Source organism: Protopterus annectens, chromosome 13.part0 (assembly GCF_019279795.1).
Source record: "Protopterus annectens isolate FY-2018-M chromosome 13.part0, PAN1.0, whole genome shotgun sequence".
Lineage (NCBI taxonomy): Eukaryota > Metazoa > Chordata > Ceratodontiformes > Protopteridae > Protopterus > Protopterus annectens.
The window spans coordinates 122,401,439-122,424,460 of record NC_056747.1 but is presented as its reverse complement, the minus strand read 5'-3'; positions in this window follow the sequence as shown (position 1 = coordinate 122,424,460).

Below are 23,022 nucleotides of genomic sequence, written 5' to 3'. Positions count from 1 at the left end.
GAGGGGATGGCTGAGGAATGTATGATTTTGAGTGAAAGGTCTGAAGAAACAGAAATTAATCTACAAAGCACATAGGTATGGGGTTAGCCAGTGGTATGTGATGTACAATGGTAGAGTTGAAGTATGGAGAGACTTAATTCTAGGACTGGGGGATGATATTTCTGAGCCAGGTTGACAGCAGGTACAAGCTGCACCTCTGAAGAGGAAGAGCTTAAGATTGCTTCTTAGAGAGTGAAAGAAATGTTTTTTTAAGGGATATAGGAAGGGATTCCTATATTTGTGGAGCAAGAATGAAGATTTTCTTAATGCAGTGAAGTTTAGTTTTGGGTTTTTGGAGTGAGGTTATGTTGGGTGGCTGGGAGTGAGAAAGACAGGAGAGTAATTACTTTTAAAAATAGAGACCCCAGTAGAAGTTTTATCCTGCTTGTGATGGGAAGCCAGTGTGCTTTGGTAAGAATCTGGCAGTAGTGATGCATTCTGGCTGATAGCTTAATAAACATTTAAAAGCTGTTTGCATTGATTTGGAGGAGATAAGTTGTTTTTAGGCTAAGGCTATCAGAGGAAGACCACACCCAACTTGGGGGATGAGTACCCCTTTACTGTTGGCTGCTCTGGCTTCAAGGGAGCAAAAGTGTGGGATTTAAGTTCTGTTACTTTGAAAAATAAATTGTGATTGAAAAGTGGATTATGAAACTTGATGTTATAAATGTCACGTGTTTCTGCATAAGGACTTTCCTGCCATGAATGCTCTGGGAACAACGTGCTTCATCACCCAACTCTTTATGTAAACTAAATCTGAGATCAGTTTACTCAAAAGAAAGACAAATATTTTGAAATACTGCAAAATCAGACATAGTTCCTATGCCCTTTAAAAGTGGTTGTAGTTCAAGAATTATGAGGATCTCAGTTATATCCTTCACATTTTCAACAGGCACCATTTGTTTCATAGACATAACTGTAGTTAAAGCAAACAAGGACTCCCTTCCCACTGCAGCCAATAGTGGAATGACCAAGAGAGAATTAGAAACAGATATTTATAGAAAAAAATGTGTTGGCACTACAATACTATAGTATTTGCAGTAATATGCAAAATAGTTTTGAAACTACACTTTGACTAAAGGCCACTGAGTACAACTGAAAGAGATGGTCCTGCAGGGAAACATTTGCATGTGTACAGTATACCACCTTAAATGATTTGCAAAACCAGTCTGGGAACAATATGACTCACTGAAGGCAAAACTGGAGTGTTGCTCCTTTTCAAGTCTAGTGAAGAATGAAAAGTAACAAAAGGTGTGGGTGTGTGTCGTTTCACATTACTTCTAATCAGGTGCAGAACAGTTTTGGTAATTTAAAATGTTTGACTGAATGCAGGGAAGGTGCTCCAAAGTTTAACGGTTGTAGACGAATTTCATAAGAACAGATGTGGGTATTTCAGCAGTGATCTGTGAAACAGTTCTGGTAGTTTAATCTCAGAATGTCATAAAACTGCCGTCATTCTCACCGGCATGCTTTAATGTCATTAAATCACTAATTGTCTTTTTTTCAATGGTTATTGTACTATCAAAATATGAGAAAAAATGTTAATTGCAGAATGATCTGGAACAGCAGAAGCTGGACTGTAGTATGCATGAAGTTAGTCTTGGTGAGTTTTTTTTTACTTGCATCCCATATTTCCCCCAACAAATGTAAAACCTTCCATTAGTAATACCCGTAGAATTTCAATGGAAATAGGAAAAAAAAAAAAAAAAAAAAAAAACTTTTTACAGATTTTTATGGGATCATCTGGTTGTTGATGAGGCGTTGTATTGCTAGGATACTGAAGATGAATTATCACATCAGAAAGCGGTATAAAGGTAATATACAGCTAACAGCAGCAGAAGTAACGAGAATTCTGATTATACTAAATACAAGAGCAACTGGAGTTGGTACGAGCCCCTACTTGCCTCAAGGGATAGATTATAAACTCACCAATTGGACAACTGTCCAATTATATTGAATTTTGTTCAGCATTCAAGTGCTACTTTATTATCCATCACTGATTACCATTTAGAGAGCGCTTGTACCTGAGGTGCTTGAAATATATTTCGAACAAAACTTTGCCATTTTCACAGAATTATTCTCCCTGGTTTTGTGCTCAATTTCATTTGATGTATAGGGTAAGGAAGGAAGGACAGGCTTACCAGGCTGAACTAAAATGGGAGGGAGATTTGTATTTATTATTTTATTTAATTATCTTAACTGGGATAGTACACACTGGTCTCCCTGAAGTGTTAACATATCTGCATCTGGAGAAAGAACAACAAAACTGCATTAATAGTTACAGCAAAGAATAATAAAATGTACTGAAATATACAACAAATATACAACAAAGAAATAAATGTGAAATTAAAAATACAGACTGAAATACAAATTGAAGATATAAATTCTAAAACATGTGATGAAATTGTGAATATAATATGGTCGTATGAGTAAAGGAGCAATGTGAGGTGGAGGGTGGATGAGGAAGTTATGATGCTGAATGAAGGGTGTGAGGAAATAGGAATGAATCTACAAAGTCCATGGCTTTGGGTTTAACCAATGGTAAGTGGTATAAATGGTAGAGGTGATAGTACGAAGAAGGAATCCTTTGGGGGGGGGGGTTATATTACCGAGCCAGGCTGCATCTCTGAAGAGGAAGAGCTTAAGATAAGGGACATAGGAAGAGATTCCTAGAACTGTGGCCAAGAATGAAGAAGATGTTAAGGCAGTGCAGTTTCATTTTAGGTTTTTGGGGTAAGGTTATCTTGAGTGGCAGAAATCTTGGTTGTATTCTCAAGAGTCAGAGAACAGACCACTGACAAAGAGAGAGAAAGACTGGAAATTAATTAGCTTGACAAATAGAGACCCTAGTAGGAATTTTATCCCATGGTTGAAGCCATTGTGCTTTTGGCAAGGACTTGGCAGTAGTGATGCATTCTGGCAGATAGATTAATGGACATTTAAAAGCTGTTTGTGTATATTTGGAGGAGGTTAGGTGTTTTTTGGTGAGATTTTTTTTTTTTTGGAGGCTAAGGGAGAAAGACGACACTCAAGTTGGAAGAGGAGCACCCCTTTACTGTTGTCTTCTGAGAAAATGAGATCTTGCTTGCTCAAAATAGATGTGTGTTGAATTATTTTGTTACTTAGATGTGGTTGGTATGGATGCCAAGTTATTTAGTGTTGCTTCTAGTTGGAAGGAACATTACTGAGCTTTCATTTGGGCCCAAGTATCAATTTCTGTTTTAATTAGTGCTCAAGAGCAGTTTCTGTTATTTGAGTTGGAATGTATCATCTTGGAGTGGTTTTTGATAATTGAAAGTTAGGGGTGAGCTCTATCGATTACAATATCATGAGCTTATAGGATTATGGGTAGGTGTTGAGGTTTGTTGGGAGCAAGTTAATGAAGACTGAGAAAAAAAGAGAAGATGGTACTTACCTTTGGTGTACTCCAGAGTGTAGTGGGTGGCAGAGGTAGGGAGAAGGTTACCCATTTTGACTTTGAAAAGCCTATTTGACCAGAAGCTACTGAACCACTGGCAAGCATGAATGCTAATTCCAGCTGTGAAAGTGAGCGAAGCTTTGATACAATACCCCACTCAGCCATTATAGACAAGCTCACTAATTAAGTATAGAGCCTTATTTCACCCACTGGATAGCGAACTGTCTCAGTGATAAGACCCTGGAGGTCAAAATAGGTGAGGCCACCTCTACCAAGAGGTCAGTCATTAGCAGAGTCCTCCAGGCGTTTTGTACTGGGAACACTCCTTTTTGGCATCTATTTCTCTGTAGTGGAAATGCACATCGAAGGTTTATGGCTGATTTAGTTTGCAGATGATTGCAAGCTGGTGGTTCTCATCGATTCCTCTGCAGATGCTAGTATTCTTCAAGAAGGCCTATCGCTGAATAACAAATGGTGCCAAAGTCATGGTCTTAACCTCAATGCTAAGAAATGCATAATTATACCCTTTGGGAAGTCAACCACCCTGGCTAATTACATGTTGCTAATACACCCCTAAGAGTTGACCCAGTGGTCAGGGATCTGGGAACGCATGTAGAGAGTATCATTACCTTTGACCACAGTGGTGAGGAAACCCAATTATGCTGCACAATTTATAAGTAAGAGCATGGTGTCTAGGTCCAATGAGGTCATTATCCCTCTGTACTCTTCCCTTATCAGACCAATCAAAGAGTACAGTGCTCCATTTGGTACCTGACCAGGCATATGCAGTAACTAGAGTGACTTCAGATGTTCCTTTCAAAAAGGATACAAGGTGTAACAAACCCACTTTATGCAGAGAGCCTTAAAGTCCTTTCCCTCCATTCATTCTCCTATAGATTGCTGAAGGGTGATCTATGCCTGGCTTACAAGGCATCTGCAAACTCTGCACTTATGAATCGCCTGTGTATTCGTAAATCAAAGTATGTCTTTCTGCTTTTCCCGGTTAGGGGTCACCACAGCGGAACTCCGGTCCGCTAATGATTGGCAGTAGAGTTTTACGTGCTGGCTTGCCAGGCCTAACGCACAACCTTCAATGAAGGAATGCCCGTTCACGCATGTCGCTACACAGAAGACGCTCTGAGAATCAAACAGGCAACATCTAACTGTGAGGCGACAACGCTACCGCAGCACCACCACCATAGTCTGTATTCGTAAATCAAACATTACTAGAAATACAAGGTCTAGGGACCTGAATTTTGTCTGTGACTAAAACAGAACATACTGAAGAGACAGATATACATCCCAAAGACTGCCTCTCCTATGGAACAGGCTTCCCATTCATATGCAACATACAGACCGGTGGATGGGGAATAGAAAATTTACACTGGGCCTGGCACCCATGTCCGTTATGGACAAAGGTAGCTTATAAATGGTTGTCCATAAGTGTTCTATTAGGATGGCTTCATTATTCTTTCTGGAAAACTTGGCCAGGCTTAGAAAGGCCCCTTGAGTCATTCATTAGCCCAGTAATAATCTATGAATCTATAAGTAGGAGTGGGTGAAGAACTATATCAAAAGCTTTGGTGAGACTGACAAATATTGCTCTTGTGAGGCTGCCTTTGTTGAAGTTTAGCATGTTGTAGGAGTAAACATGATGGTGTAGGTGATATGCACAGTAGGGGCAGATATAGGAATAAATGAGTTTTTCAAATATTTTGCCATGAATCAGTAGGACTGAAATGGGTCTCCTGTGCTGGTGGGTTTGCTGTTTTTATTTTTTTGAAGTGATTTGATGTATCCAAAGTGCCTGAATGATATCATAGGTGTGGTCGCTGTCATGTAGATTTATAGTGGGAGTACTAGGAGGAGTTTACAAAGGGAGATAAACGAGAGGGGGAGCCCATCTAAAATTGTTGGGGCATCAGAGCATATGTTATCAAGAAGAGTTTAAATGCCTTCTTTGAGATGACTTTAAAGTAGAATATAGGTGCATGCTGGTGGTTGAGTGTGGGGTTGGAATAGGTGGTGAAGAGTTGAGAGAATTCTTTTAGAACGTTATTAATAAAGGGGCTGCAGGAAAACGGTATAGTATTATTGGTGATTATTGTACATGGGTATGTCCAGTGACATGATTTACAGTTTCCCAGAATTGTTATGTTTACTTAGGAATAGTTTAGGGTGGAGATCAGGTAAAGAGCTTTATGCATTGTGGTGGCATGATTAGCAAGATCCCTTACCAATATGACCTGCCTTTGTTTGGGTTGATGTTTTATGTCATGGTGTTTCAGGCTTCATCTCTCAGGTTGAACAATGAGAGGAATTCCTTTGCAATAATTTGATTGCAAGTGGCTTTCCATACACTTATGGGAAGTGGGAGCGGGAAGTATTTGTTTTGTAAATGATGGAGGTATGTGGTAAAAATGGAGATACCAAGAGATGGATCTGGGACAGAGAAAATGTAAGTAGTGCTGGCAAGCTCGTTTTGAAGGGCTTGAATGATTTAAGGGTGGTGGGCTCTCTGAAACAGTTGTGAAGAATGTGGAAAGGTTTAGAGTATTCTAGAGTATTGGTTGTCATGAATACTGTTAGAGCTGTGCATTTCAAAGGCTATAAAGTAACAAGAGGAAGGGGAGGAGAAATGAGGAGGAACTCGTAGCACACTGGGAGGGTTTGGCAAGGCTTGACATGAAAGAAAAGCTATTGCAGAGAGATTTAAACTGAAAACTTATATATTTAGGAAGTTATAGCTTTAAGTAGGTCAGGCTTGGCTGGAATTGGGAGTGTGGAACGTATGGAATAAGTGAGAGGAGTGACTGGAAAACTGGGGGATGGGAGTGGAGCAAATCAGTCAGAACTGCAATGTAACTGGTAGCTAATAAGTCTGTGCATTTACAGTAAGCTGAATTCAAGAGGCAAGCCTAACTTTAGCTCAACTGGGAAAGTGTACTGCTCCATTAAATTAAAAACTTTTCCTCATGAAAACATGATTAAATTTAGTAGGGAGTCAATCTCACTGCACAGACACAGTACAGAGATGTCTCTCATAAAATGGCAGTACCCAGATGTCTTAAAGTACAGCAGGAGATCTTTGGATAGCCTCCCCCTTAGTTGCCAAATGACAATAGCATGTGGTCAGGCAAATATAGTGAAATGGTGTATTCTGTACCAGAGAAATGCACCGTGCATGGGCCTTTAATAATGAACACTAATAAATATTTGTGGGATGTACATCATATGCCTTTGATCTATGCCTTTCCCCGTTTTATGTTTTTTGACTGATCAGTGGTAGTAGAACTTAACATACAAGAGCTGGTTCTTTGATCAGTGTCTTTCCTTGCTACATAAATATTTACCCTTTCAGAAAGGACTTTACATGGTGAGATATTAATGTAAAACAGTTGGTCTTCTGATCTATGCCTATCCCTGTTGTATAGATACCTGCCCTCCTATGATGGAGTTTTATGCTTTTTGGATAATCATTGTCAGGAGAGGTTAATGCATAAGACTTGGCCATGAATATTTGCTTTGTTTTAATATTTGTAAAAAAAGTAAAGGGTAAGGTGTCATGCTTGGAGGGAGGTACTGCAGAGTGTGGAATAGAGGTCAGACCCCAGAGAGGCAAAGAAATGAAGTGGAGAGGGAATCTGGCTTCTCTGAGAGAAGGACCACACGGTTGCTTAACAAGATCCTCAGGAATCTGGCCAGTGCTCTGGCAGATACCCTGGCAAATGTTTCCAGCAGATCACTTGCCAGTTCAGACATACCTAAGGACTGACAGATAGCAAGTGTTTACCTTGCATGAGAGGGTGGCTCCTGAAGGAAAAGCTGGTTGCTTTTGTACAGGGCAACATTCTTCAGGAAAATAAGAAAGAAATATTAACATCCAGAAGAAACTGACAGAGAAAGCTGATTTAGTTTTATTCCTGGATAACCACTGAACTTGACAGCTGAGTCATGTAGATGTTGTCTATTTGGACTTTCCATTGCCTTTGATTTAGCCCAGTGCAGGCCAGCTGCTAGGAAACCTGAAGAAGCTTGTATTAAGATTAAGAAACTGGATAACTGCATGTTTGAATGATAAGGCACAGAAGATTTGAATGAAGTGGACAATTTGAGGAATAAGGAATGTGATTATTGGAATACTGCAGGGGATGGTCCTATGTCTTGCACTGTTTAAGGTATCAATTTCAGACATAGCTAAAGAAAAGAGAACAGAATCAGTTGTTTTCATCCACTGATGACACAAAGTTAGGTGCAGTAGTGCCAGACTGATTGGGAGAAACTAAAACTGATTTGGAAAGGCTGGGTAAGTGGGTCAAAAACTAAAAACTGGACTTCTAGGCAGAAAATTGGAAAGTTCTGCATATTAGTCAGAGTAACTCTCATGTAATTTATCAGCTGCGTAGAGAGGAGTGAACTGATGGCAAAAGATCAGAGATGGTATCTGGTAGGGTTAGTCATGCAGGAACTGAAACTACATAAGTAAAGTAAGACGGCAGCAGCAACAGGCAACTAAATGTTCAGTGTATCCTTGTAGGATAGAGTTTAGATGCAAAAAGATAATGTTTCCACTCTGCTGGGTCCTAGTCAAGTCACACCATGGTACTGCATGCAGTTTTGAAGGCCATACACAGAATGAGACACCTGTCAGAAAAAGTCCAGAAAGAAAGTCATGAGACAGTTGCTAGGGATGTATTCAATGAAATGTTACCAGAGACTTGAGGAGATAAAGTTGTTGTTAGTAGAGACACAAGAGCCATGGGAACATGATATGGATATACAAGAGCATGTCAGGGATGTGTCTATATTATTTCGGAGAAATCTCAAAGCAGCAAACACCTCTTCATCGACACGTATTTATCGAAAGCTGAATTTGTCGAACAATCATTCCCTTGAAGTTTTTCCCACGGTAAGTAACCAGTGGGTATCATCTGTAATTTGCCCTTTTCCCTAATTGGTATATCTAGTTGGGGGTGGGGAGTGTACCCCCTTATAAGGATGCGTTTTAAAAATTTCTGTTTTTGATGTAGTCAGTAGGTTGGCCCACTAGTTACTTACCACCTATGAAGAAAGAAGAGGAGGAGCCCACCTTAGAGGAGGTAGGAACAGCAGTAAGGAAACTGAAGTCAGGGAGAGCAGCAGACTAAGAGGAGGTCACTGCAGATATGATTAATATGTTGGGAGAAATGGGTCCAGGGCATACTCGATGGTGAAAAGCATATCCCGGACTGAGGGGAATAAGCATACTAGTGCCAGTGCACAAGAACAAAGGGGGCATTCACAATTGTTGGAAGTATAAAGGTATCAGTGCCCTGTTACACTGCATGAAAGTACTAGAGATGATGATTGATAAACAAATACACAGTATAGTAGAAAGTAAGATGGGAGGTGAGCAATTTGGATTCAGATCAGGATACAACACAACCAAGTTGTGCTTTGCAGTGAGTTGACAAGAGGCAATAAATGAAAGAATTCAACTGGACAGTCCTACACTTGGAGAAAACATATGACAAGGTCCCAAGAAAGCTGATTTTGGCAGTCCTGTGATGGTTTGAAATCCCAGAAATATTGGTAGAAATAGTACAAATGTTCTGGTATGTACACTAGTACAAACAGTGTTTGGCCTCACAGAGCAGTTCTCGGCAGGAGAGGATATGCACCAGGGTTCCACTCTGAGCCCACTGCTGTTCGTAATGGTGATGGACTACATTAGCAAAGAGGTTGGAGGGGACAGAACAACATAGCTGCTGTATGCAGATGGTGTGTCACTGCAGACAGACTGAACAATGACTTCAGCAAATGAGGGAATGGAATTCATACCTGAAGGCACATGGGACAAAATGGAGGACTGATAAGACAATTGTAATGGAAGCAAATGGAGCAAATCCGAAGAAGCTAAGAAATGAGATAGAAAGGAAACTACTGGAACAGTTTAACAGCTTGAAATACCTGGAGGGAGGATGAGAAGAAGGGAAGTTTAAATTAGGAAGTCAAAGCTAAAGTCAGAGGGGCTGCGGGGTAGTGTGTAACAGATGAATGCCAAAGAAACTGAAAAGGAAAGTGTACAAAACAGTGGTGCAACCAGTTCTCCTTTGTAGTACAGAAACCTAGGCACTGAAGGCAGAACAGCTGAGGAAGCTAGATCTGATGGAGATAAAGTGCCTGAGATACATGCTAGGATGGACACTGTGGACCAGATGAAGAAATGAGGACATCAGAGCAGAAGCCCAAGTAGCTCTAATTGCAGAAAAGGTCAAAGAGAACAGATTATGGTGGTTAGGACATGTATATGAAAGCAGAAGACAATCTGGTGAAGATTTAGAAAAGACAAGGAGGCAAGAGGAAACTGGGGAATCCAGCAAAGGGATGGGTGGATTATGCGACAGAAGACCTAAGACAGCCAGGCATGACTGTTAAAGAAGGCAGGAGAGTGGCATTGGATTGAGAGATTGTCACTGTTGATGTGACACTCTGACCCATGTTGAAAATGGGGAAAGGGGGTTGATGAACAGTACTTAGTGGTAGGTAGATAAACTGAAATGATGAGAGAGACTTTTTTTCTTTATCTATATTATGAATAAGAACCATGGCTAAGTTAAGGTTGTTTTGTTGAAATGCAACCAATTTGACCACTCCAGTAAAAAAGGAACAAATGCTGACATTCCTCAAGAAATATTGACCAATTGCAATATCACTGTAGGAAGCACATGTGCAAGAGCCTAATAAGCTAGCAAGACATGGTTACATTCAGGTCGGCTCAGCAAGCTATGCTGATGTTAGAAATAAAGGGGTAGTGTTGTTGATATGAACATACTGCCAGATCTATGTTGATAAAATGTAGTATGAAGCTCAGTGACATTATATAATGATTAAGGGGTACAGGTGGAGCATGTTTCTTCATGTGCTGTCAGTTTATGTTCCTACTAGAATAGATTTATCCACATCACATCATCTCTTAACACATGCAGCTACATTTCAAGAGAGTATTTCTTGTAATGAGGGACTGGAAGCAAGTCAGTAAACCTTCAGATGTTGACTTGGAACTATAAAGATTAGATTCTCAGTAGTTAAAACATTGTTTTCTTTGTATTACAAATATGATTAATACGCAACTGATTTTAGAAGAAAAACAATTACTGTGGGTGTTTATTCCACAGTATCAAGCCTAGTCTAGCTTCTACAAAATACTTATAAAAAATTTGCAGAAGTGACCTTCCAACAATGTGTTGGACCTATACCGTTTATCAGACTATGCCTCAGCATTTTAGATCTGAAAGGGAAGGCTACAATGTAATCCTTAGACAATGATATTTTCCAACATATAAGTGCAGATACTTCAGTTCTTGAAATAGTATAAATAGCTATTTAGGATTAATTACAAGCCCACAAGGATTTTTCCATTTTATATCGATAAGCACTGAAAATGATTTTTAGGCCGCAATATGACAATATTTAGTGAGGAGAAAAGAAAAGATGAAATATTTAACTGCTGTACTGAAAAAGATATCACTTCAGGACAGGATGTCCATATTAATCAAGGAAGAGCAAGTTTTGCTCACACAAAGTACATAAGGTTGTATGACTACTTTAATAAAAAGTTACACCCCCCCCAAAAAAAAAATAACAGTTAAGAGCTTATATTTCAACAACACCTTAAAGGCTTTAAAATCAACAGCTATAAGGCAGAAGCAAGGCTGAGAGAACCGTGTTTAGCATAAAGTACAAATCAGAAACTAACAAGATTCTTGGAGTGAATTGTAATGATCTTTAAAATGTTTTACCAGGAATTATATATCAGTGAGCTTAACTTAGTGTTTATTTGAACAGTGCTGTCAAATTTCTGGCCAAATTTGTATACCGTATTTAAACACAAGCCAGACAGCGGCTCTGATATGGTCTTTTGCCATAATGAATATTATAACAGTAATGAAATATCAGGCATAAGCTCAAACCCTGGGCTCAGATGCTGTAGCTATATAAGTAAGGAGGCTTGGAGGAGATCTTGCAATAAAGGTCTTGTCTTGTCAAGCAGGAAAGGGTTATTCCTGAATCACAGACAGAAGTTATCATTGCTGTAATTCCAAAGAAAGAAAGCAGTGCCAACACTGTCAGCCTTTTTCAATCCCATACCAATTTTAAACCATGATTAAGTAATGTGTCTACCTTGGCCATGATCACACCTGATCTAATTTATTGATCTAGGCTTATGGGAGAAAGGCAGACCTTTTGTGGTATTATAAAGGCTATGTGGTAATTCCCAGGAAGTGTAAAGTCATTAATAATACTCAGCCTCGATGCAGAGAAGACCTTTGATAGACTTGAGTATGGATTTTGCAGTCTGGGAGAATATGGGTTTTCCAGTAGAATTTACCCAACTCATACAAAATATTTCCACATGTTCCTTGGCAAGGGTTAAGCTGTTGTCATACACATTTATATTACACAAGAAGGTACACCTGGCAATTTTGCTCATTGCCCCCATCACTGTTTACAATCTATTTTGAACTTTTAGCTCTGTGGATTTGTTAAAAGTTTATATGTGTATATGATTGAAAGGACACCCAAATTCAAATATCTGTGCTTCTGGTTGAGGAAGTGCTTCAACATTTTGGAGTAATATGATACAATATAAACTATTCTAATAGAAAAAGTATGAATTAACTGCACTGCGGTGGTGGTGCTGCGGTAGCGTTGTCGCCTCACAGTAAGACGTTGTCCTGTTCAATTCTCAGCTAGAACGTCTTGTGTGTGGAGACATGTGTGAATGGGCGTACCTTCGTTGAAGGTTGTGCATCAGGGCAAGCAACTAGGCACAAAAATCTACTGCCAATCATTAGGGGACCGGAGTTCCACTGTGGTGACCTCTAACCAGGAAAAGCCAAAAGACAGAACAACTTGAGAGGAGTTAAAGGAAGATTACTATTACCTAATGGGGTACACCAAGCTAACATGCATGAAAATATACCTCAAGGTTACTATTGTCATCCCAACATTAAGGTAATGTTTTCATATTTGAGGTCCATTTATCCTGGACATAGACAAAAGGTCCAGGTATTGCAAATATTTGTATTTCTGCAGTGACTTTATGTAGCTCAAATATTTTAAAGCCAGCTACCTGCAGTGGTTCTTAACTAGAGTTAAGTAACGGATGTTGGACTTTGCATGGGACCATACATCTCCAAGAATATCCTGGGGAAATATAATTCTTTTAAAGGAACTAGATGCGAGCCTGACATCTCCCATTACCAACAGGCAATGTAATGGGAAATGCATTTCCTATGGACGGCATGGCAGTGCCCTTCAGCCAAGAAGGATAAGTTATTTGAAACAAAAGATGAATACAGTTTAGGCAAATGTAGGTTTTACAAACTGAATGAGATTTCTGAGGCATTTACTAAAAGTTTGACCATGGCAGAAAGTTTGAACAGTGGTTATTAACTGCTTCCCATAGGGACCAGACCTAAGGATATACAAAATCAGAGCAGAAGTTAGTAGTAGAGTTCAGAATTTACTACATTGGAATTGACTTCAAGATGCTGGACAGGTGATACCATAGGATAGTGTAAAGGTTAGTTCTAGTTTATCAAGGCAAGATGATTGGATGTAATGGGCCTTGTCAAGAATTAAAAAGATGAAGGGTTGTTATAGTGAGGAGGATGATGTACAATCTTTGATAAGGTAGGTTGTTAGCGTGAGAGAAGACTATCAGAGTTGAAAACATCTGATTAGTGTGGACATAAAGTGCACTATCAATCTAGATATTCATTAGTGGGCAAATTAAATGCATCTTTAGCTAGACTATTAGATTTATTAGTGCACCCAGCAACCATGGTCAAATATATATGCAATATCAAAATGCACCACTAAAGTTGTTTGCATTAATATTTTTATACTCTGGCATTTTAAAGAAGCTGGAGATGTGAGTCAGACAAAAGTGGAAACCAGTTATATATTTTCTAGGAATGTGTAAAAATAGCCACAAAGGAACATGATAATGAAAGGCATCTTTAACTGCGTTAAAAATCTCAGAAACAATGGCCGCCAGTATTGTGCAGAGCTGATAGTAAAGGATACACTCCGATGCAGAGGACATAGCCAGTCTACTAGATGACAAATTTAGCTCAAACCTCACACCCCTTTCCCTTCTATATTCTCTAACATACCTGCATCTGCACTCCTTTCTATTCAAACCTCTAAAAATCAATTCCTGAAGGTACTATACAAGGCCAGAAACACTACTGTTATGGGGCTGGATAACACACCAGGCTCATACCTCTCAACTGTCTAGATTTTCACAGATATTTTTAGTGTGTTCCTCATAAAATGTTGTGATTTTTCTGGCAAATCATTGAAATGATCTGAGGATTGAAGCCACTAAACAACATACACTTGACTTTCATACTTCAAACCCTTCATAAAACGCATGCTAGCACAAACCCTGTTATTCTAGCAACTTTCTAAGTTTATAAGAGCAGTATTTAAAATCTGTCCCTATTTATGGATCTTTGCCCTCCCATTTTGTCAGGCTTTGTCCAGACTTCTAACACTAACAGGATGAGAGGTATGATCAAGCTGCCTACTGGTCAGAATGAAACATGACTTGTCAGACATAGTTCTCAACCTCTTAGAACCAAAGAATCTGGACAAAGCCTAAAATACTGAGGTGGGGGGGGGGGTCACAGGCCCCAAAATAGGGTTAGATTTTAAATATTGCTCTTATAAACTTAGAAAGTTAGTAGAGCAACAGACTTTGTGTATGTATTTTCTGAAGGATATGAAGTCTGAAACTAAATACATGACATTATTTAGTCACTTCAATCTTTAGTGATTTTCCAGAAAAACAAAATTTTGTAAATGAGACCAAAAATATGAGGCAAAAATCTGGACAACTGAGAGATATACCCCCTACAGAGGCTATTCAATGAATGGAGGACAGCAACAGTCAGTCTTGCACAAAGGTGGGGAGGCAAAGGACCTGGGTAATTATAGACCCATAAGCCTGACCAGCGTCATCTGAAAGGCTATGCAAATAGTCATTATGGCGTTAATAAATAAGGACATAGGTAACCTACAAACTCTTGACCCAAGCCAGTTCGGAATTGTCAGATTAAGATCCTGCCTACTTAACCTGGTTGACTTCTTCAAGAAATTTACTAAATTAATGGATGAGGGCACATCAGTATAGACCTAGACCTCCCAAAAGCATTCAGCACCATCCCACACTCCAGAAGCATAGCTAAACTCTACCATACAACTGTAAATATCTGTACAACTCATTGGATAGTAAATTGCATCACAAATAGAACCCAGGAAATCAGGGTAGGGGGCTCTATCTCCTCCTTAAGCCATATCACTAACAGTGTACCCCAGAGTTCAGTCCATGGGCCACTCATCTCTGCATTTACTTCCTGGAAGTCAAAGCAGATGTTAATAGTTTATGGTTAAACAAGTTTGCAAGTAAGTGTAAACTTGATGCTATTATAAACTCTCCAGAGTACATTAAAATCCAAGAGAGGACCTCAGTGGAATCTTCTCTGGATCTGATTTATTTATTTATATTATGAAGTTGTTCTATGACTGGTTTTGAAACACCAAATCCTCCTTAAGTCTTTCTTAAACAAATAGCTGGTGTCAAAACCATGGACTAAAAACTAAATGCCAAGAAATGTCTAATCACATCCTTCAGCAAGCATGACTTCCCCTTGTATGATCACATTGACGAGACATTCCTGAAAGTTGATCCCATTGTCAGGGTTTTGTGAATCTATGTTGACAATGAACTGTCTTTTGTTCACCATGTATCCACTATTGTAAGGAAGTCGTTTCTTTTTGCACAGATTATACTCCGTTCTCGTCTCACTGATCACTGAATATAATGACTCATTCTGCATGTACCTCTCCAAAAACTTGTCAAAAATGGAGTAACCACAATGCTTTGACTAAAAAATCAGGGTACCAGATCACAAAAACTATGCATTCTGTCTAAATGCCTTGTCCTCCTTATTGACATACAGGCTACTAAAAAGTTTGGGTTGGAGGATGGCATAATAGGCAAGGTGTTTATTTTACAAACACAAGGTGCAGGGTTTGATTCTCACCTTTGAAGGTGAAAATTTTTTAGGCTTAAAATGCCCTGCAAGGACAGCTAACCTAATACTTGCCTATGAACCTAAATGATTTCTGTGTTGCTTATAGAGCCTCAAGACAAGCTATCCTGCCATATATATTACATATTCACAAGTCTAATGGTAGCGTAACATCTACTCAAGGAATCTCAATCTCTTTTGCATCAAAAATAGCATCTGTTGGAGGGCTAGCTATGCATCACAGAATTGTTCTCTTCTCTTCTATAGAACCATCTTCCACTACAGTTAAGCAAAATGTTTTTCTTACTCTATTCAAACTTAATTTGAACAAATGAAGGGTATATCACAAATTCACCTCTGTTTAGCACTCATGTCCCTCACTGATAAGGGAAACAAGTACATGTCCCAATATATGTGTTCTGCATGCCTCTGGGTTATTTGTTTGCAAAACATAACAGCTAAAGATTACAATGGAAATGTAAGGCTAGGCTTCTTAAGATCCTCACAATCACTATACCAGTAAGTAGCTTGTTGTTGTTGTGTCTTTCGGCTTTTCCCGGTTAGGGGTCGCCACAGCGGAACTCCGGTCTGCTAATGATTGGCAGTAGATTTTTACATGTCGAGTTGCCAGCCCTGATGCACAACCTTCAACGAAGGTACGCCCATTCACGCATGTCTCCATACAGAAGACGCTCTAGCTGAGAATCGAACAGGACAATGTCTTACTGTGAGGCGACAACGCAACCGCAGCACCACCACCGCAGTCTATACCAGTAAGTAGCTATGAACCTAAATGTTCTTAAGCAAACATTACCATATTACAAATATCTAGCTGAGAATACTAGTGTTTATAATATTTAAAGGATGCCAAGATGATAGGACCAGGTTTTAGACTGAGTATTTTGCAGGCAACCTCCCCTTCATGCATTCCATATTGTACATTAAATGTTACATATAACTTACTTCTGATTTTTCTACAACTGGTTCTACAATGCATATAAAGACAATGATATGTTATAGGGTTAGTTTTGTTCTTTCTCTAAACAAAATTGAAATCTGTACCATTTTTCATCTTTCTTTTAAATTTTCTGAATTATGAAAACTGCATGCAAATCACCACATAGCATTTAATGTACTGTTTTGGTTGCTAATTGCATTCAGCAAATGTTATGGTAATGAAAGTTAAAAAACAAAATTAAAAACAAAGAATAAACATATTACACAAAGAAATAAACTATTAGGAAGGTGAATAAGCATGTTAAACTAAGATTTGGCTGATTCATTCTGAAGAATAAGACCGCAAACCAGCTGCATATGTTAAAGAAATCATCCTGAACAGCACATTCTATATGAGCTGCCTAACAACTTGACCTTATGATGAACTGATCATCTGCATATATAATGCCATGGAAAGCAGGCATGCCCAGAGTTAGGCTGTTAAAAAAAGGATGAAGCCAAGGACTGACCTCTGTGGAACTCCAGGTGTGATCTGTCTAGGTGAGAGGAGAAGGAAGAATCAAATTTCACAACAACTTGAGGAGAGAGTGAGTTTCTATTCTAGCAAAACTGGGCCCTCAGCAAAACCCCTTGCTTCAGGATTTGAGACAAATAGCAGTCAAAGCTCTTATAAGCTCTAGAAAGAGAGCTCTGCTTTAGAAGTCTTTGTCAGTAATGGCCATGATATTGTCAAGCAGTGAGAGGACTGCAGTATATATGCTGCAGATTCAATCAAAGTTGGCTTAAAAATTATTTTGTATTTGTTGAAGTACTTTGTGATTTGTGAGGAATTTGCTTTTAATGCAGTTTTGGAAGTGAATGAAGATTTGAAACAGGTTTACTGTCACTGAAAAAGCAGGGGAGCTGATGTTAAGGAAGTGGAATGACAGATAATACCTTGGATTTGTTGCTCAATGAACCTCTGAATCACAATCTAGACAAAATACTCTTCAGTTTTTTTCAGTTTGTGCTGACTCTAAGAAATATAACCTTCTGTTAGATACTACCACCCAACAACATATTCTATTTAGTCTGAAGGATCTCCCTCTCTGCTCAGGAATCATTTTTTTGTGTTTTCTCAGTTCAGATAGACATTTTTGGAGAAAATAGCTTCTATAAATTGTAATGGATCCCCACTTCATTCAAAGAAAGGATAATGATGTACTCAATGCGTTGAGTAAAGGAGTTTGTTGCTATTTGGAAAGGAAGACTGCAGTCCATAAAAGCAGCAGCCTCTTTGGTTGATATTCTCTTAATGTTAACAAAATAGGGAGAGGTTAGTCAAAATTTAAATCTTAGCAAGAAAGATAGGCCTTGGGAGTTAAGTGTACTATTTAATACTTTTAGCATGCCAGACTTACTGTTTAAGTTAAGGGTTTGCAAGATTTGTCCATATTATGCTGGGATTCTAACAATCTTGCAGTTTGTCTCAGTATTAGTGTGTGTTTTGGCAAGTGTAGCTGCCTAAATATTTGATGAAATTATAATTAGCTATTAAAATAGTCTACAGAATTTGGTATGCAAAATTCAACAAGTCACAGAAAGCTAACAAATTTGCAGCTGTAGAAAAGCAAGCATCAGGTTTTGCCCAAACTTTATTAAATTGAGAATATTTTTTTTTATTTTCATTGTCCCTGCTGTCTGTTGATTATCAGCCCTCACCCCCAGTCAATTGGACAATTCATTCTATATTACCAGCATGAGAATAGAATGGAATGAGCCATCAAGGTAGCCATCAGGGATAGTTCACAATTTTTTTTTTATAAGCCTCTAACTCTTCTGTCATATCGAACACACTGCTGGGGAAGGCATGTGCAATGGGCTGAAGCAAATTATGTCCCTTCTCTTGTACAAGAGGGGTGGCCGCTCAGGCAGCTCTGACCCTACTCCAAAAGTACAAGTGGTGGATTCCATTCATCTCCACTAGGGAAATAGCACAACCCAGTATGCCATGGAATGCCCACTTCCCTCTCCTTCCCCAGGGGAGGTGAACAGACCACAACCCTTTACTCCTTCCCTTCACCTGGCTCCACCAGGTAAACCCTGTTTACCCGAGTCAAAGTCAGGGCTGATCCCTCTAAATCATAAAGCCAGTTTACTGATTGGAGCATATTTAACTGTAGTGACCAATAAAGAAATGTTTATCTTATGCCGTGCTGTCATTCAGCTTTGACACTTAACAATACTGGGTGAAGATTCCAAAACATGAAAATCATTGTGCTGACATTCTTTTTACATGGCATCATGGGAATTATATACATGTCCATGAAATGTAACAACAACGTTTACATTCAGTGCCTAAAGTAATATTGATTTCCATAAGTTATTTTCAATATTATCATATTCCAGCTAAAAGACAAAATCCCTGAAGCAGTGATCTTCAGGGGAAGTACTAGGAAAAAAGAAACGGAAAAACACACTCTCTGGTCAAATGTTTTAAAAAAAAAAAAGGATTTGTGTGTATCACACAAGAAAAAATACATGTGCCATACTTATCATTATGAAAAGTGAATTTCATGTTTGAAGGTACATCATGGTGGAGATGCTCTTATTGCAAAGGTCACTCTCCGTTAATGAGTATGAACAGACTGCAGCTGAGTCGGATCTTTGAGGATAGTCATCACATGACATGACTGTAATTGAACTGGACTGACACTGGCTTTCCTGCTCATCTCTCTTGTGATGTCTGGTTCTGTAAACCTAAACTACACTATATGGCACAAGTTTTCCACACAAGATTTGCAATGAGGAAGCATTCAGACTTAAAAGATATATATTTTTGAGTTCTTGGCTTATAACACATTTTATCTGCTGCTAATTGAGAACTGCCAGTAATCAGAATGGAACAATGCATTCCGAGTACAACTTTTAATCAATTTATGCTTCATTATCTCTATAAATGTTGCCCAGACAGGTTCATGAATATTGTTCCATCCGAGTGCATTATCATTTCTACTCACAGAAACTGTACCACTAGGGAGAAAAAGATGCAGCCTCCATAAAAGCAGAAATATTGAATTATCTAAAAAGCTTCTGTAATTTGTAGCCAACTGTAACTGCATCTGGCAAACAGTCTTAGCTGTAAGTGATGCAAAAAGATATGCTCGGAACACAGACTGGGGATTAGCCTTCATAACAAACATTTTTTGAGGCTGGACAGATTCAACATTTATCTTGGATGTTTTTATTTTATTTAGGCTCTGTCATTTAAATGAGAACAATTTGTGAAAGCCTCTAATGAAAATGCTTGAGCGTTTTTTTGCATGTGTGCGTGGGATGTGTGTGTATAATTCCTTACCCACAGTTTTGTGTACCTCTTGCAAATAAATATCCTAAATTTCTTTATGTCTAGACACAGGAACCCCCACCAGTGAAATTTATGACTGGACTCCTGAAATTACATTTACATGACCTTTTCTTTCTCCACCAAATGCATATTTATAATCCATCTTACTTACTGGTATCCCTTAATAACCCTCTCCCCTTTAAAATCTAGTGTCTTCATATTATTCTCTTTTTCTCTTGCTTTAACAGTTCAGTTTACTCTCCTAAAACAAATGTCTATATGCAATTTTTAAGTTCTTTGATTAATTTCTGTTTAGAGCCACAGCACTTTACATCATCTCATGATTTATAGAACTAATGCCACTTCTCAAGAAAATCACACAGAATGGTCAGAAAATAACACTTGCATAACTATAGTGCAAGCTTTCCTTAAACTATACGTCCAGACACACACAATCAATAAAGTATTCTTGTCTTTATACTTCCTTGGATATGCTTCTCCAATACAGATCTCCACTGTGCTGTATAAAGTCCACTTTCTCTGCTCCATCATCAAAGAAAAATATTTGAGCTGCACTGTCGCCTCACAGTTAGACGCTGCCCGTTCGATTCTCAGTTAGAGTGTCTTCTGTGTGGCGACATGCGTGAATGGGCGTTCCTTCATTGAAGTTTGTGCGTTGGGCCCGGCAAGCCAGCAGGTAAAAATACACTGCCAATCATTAGCAGACTGTGGCCTCAACGCCCTCAGTAACATCCCAGGATGCCTTTTGAACATACCTCTCAAATTCTCGGAGCACGAAATCTGGACAAAGCCATACATAAAAGTGGGACAAAGGCCCCAAAATAGGGACATTTTTAAATATTGCTCTTACAAACTTAGAAAGTTGACAAAACAGGGTTTGCATTAACATGAATTTTCTGAAGGGTATGAAGTCTGAAACTCAAGTGTCTGTCATTTTCCTAACTTCAGTCTTTAATGATTTGCCATGAATTTGCCAGAAAACCATTTTATGAAAAACGGACCAAAAATATGAGAGAAAAATTTGGACACTGCGAAAATCTGTACAGTTGAGAGGTATGCTTCTGAATAATCTAAAATATGACTTAATAGGACCCCTGGAGTCATTATTTAACTATAGTCTTAAAACAGGCTTTGTGCCACATGAATAGTATACAGCAAAAGTCAACCCCCCCTTCATAATGAAGGACATTCAACAGATCCTGAAATCTACAGATCCATTAGTCTTATTTGCAAAGCCATGGAAAGAATTATCATCAAGGACATAGGATACCTTCAGACACTGGATCCATCCAAGTCTGGCTTTTTCAGAGGAAGGTTGTACTTACTGAATGTGCTGGACTTCTTTGAAAAGGTCACTAAGGCAATGGATGAGGGGAAAATGGTGTCTACCGTCTACCTAGATTTGGTTAAAGCATTTGATACAATGCCCAGCTTGGGCATTGTCAACAAACTTATAGAACTAGCTATAACCCCCCCCTTTATAACATGTTGGATAGCTAGCTGTCACACTGATAGGACTCAGTAGGTTAGAATTAGAGAGGCCACATCCACAAAGAGGCCACTCACCAGTGGCACCAGCCATTTGTTTGGGGAAACCCTCTTTTGCGGGTGTCCACATCACTAGGGGAATTGATGACAGCATCCAGCTTGCAGTCATCTGCAAACTTGGTCAGCCATAGTACACTGGATTTGGCCTGCACCTCTGAGAAGTATATCCCAAACAGAAGAGGTCCCAAGATCAATCCCTGGGATACAATGCTTGTTACAGGTCTACTGCTTGAGGTTAATTCCCTTATTTTGACTAGGTGGCGTCTACAGTGAGCCAGTTTGCTAACCATCTGGTAACATTTAATTTATTTATTTTACATTTGTTAACCGGGATAGTCCATCTGGGTGTGAGCCCATTTTCAGCGGAGGCCCAGGGAGAAAAGCTGCATAAAAACAGTACTTACCATAGGCAATAAAATAAAAGGAACAAATAGAGTAATATTTTGAAGTATAAATATACATTAATATCATAAGATCTAATATTGAATCTATAGGATAAAATATAATATGCATCGATACAAAAATAACATCAAATTGTTAGGAAGGAAGAGTTATTTCATAGAGCGTAAATTGAGAGAAAGTTAAGGTTATTAGTCAGGATTAAAGTGGATATGAAAGAGGAGGGGGTTAGAAGAAGATATCAGATAAAAAAGTAGGGGGCTCAAGATAGGGGAAAAGCCATACAGGGGAGAGATTAGTCCGGGTTGATGCAGGAGCAGATCCAGTGGCTATACAAGTCATCTTTTAGTTGTTTCTTGAATTGAGTTATGTCAGTGATGTTTAAAATATGTTGGGGGATAGAGGTCCAGTGGTGGTGCAGCGGTAGCGTTGTTGCCTCGCAGCAAGAGGTTCTCAAGTTCGATTCTCGGCTTGGGTCGGGAGTGCCTTCTGTGTGGAGTCTGCATGTCCTCCCCGCAGTTGAGTGGGCATTCAAAAGACCTGCGTTGAATGGGCATGCCTTCGTTGAAGGTTGGGCTTCGGGCTGGCAACTCAACACCATAAAAAACAAATGCCAATCATTAGCAGACCGGAGTTCCGCTGTGGCAACCCCTAACCGGGAAAATCCGAAAGACAAACAACAAGTGGGGGAAAAAAGGGAATCCCCAGCCCTGTTAGTTTTGGAGACTTGCAGGAGAGTTTTATGTGTAGATCGGAGGAGACCAGTGTTACAGGGCTTGAGTAAGTGTTGTAATGCTGGGATTCTGTCAGGCTGATTTACTAAGTGGTGGGTAAAAATGCATTGCGTATAGGTTAGGTAATGGGGGAATTCTAACTAGTTTAATTGTTGTAGATTGATTATATTATAGATATAGACTGATGCCTAGTTGAGAGAGTTTATCTATTATACCTAAGTGGGGAATAGTATTGAAGGCTTTGGCCAGGTGAAGGTAGGTGGTGTGCACTGTCTTCCCCTCTTCTATCGCCTTGGTGACTGTCTCAAAGAAGTCGACCAAATTTAACAGGCATGACCTCTCCTTGACAAAGACAAACTGTGTGGGATCAAGTGTCCGGAGGTTGCCAATGTCCTTGTTAATGAGGTCCATGATAAGCCGCTCCATGGCCTTGCAGATCAGGCTAATTAGGCTGATGGGTCTATAATTTCCTTGATCAGTGGACGCGCCACCTTT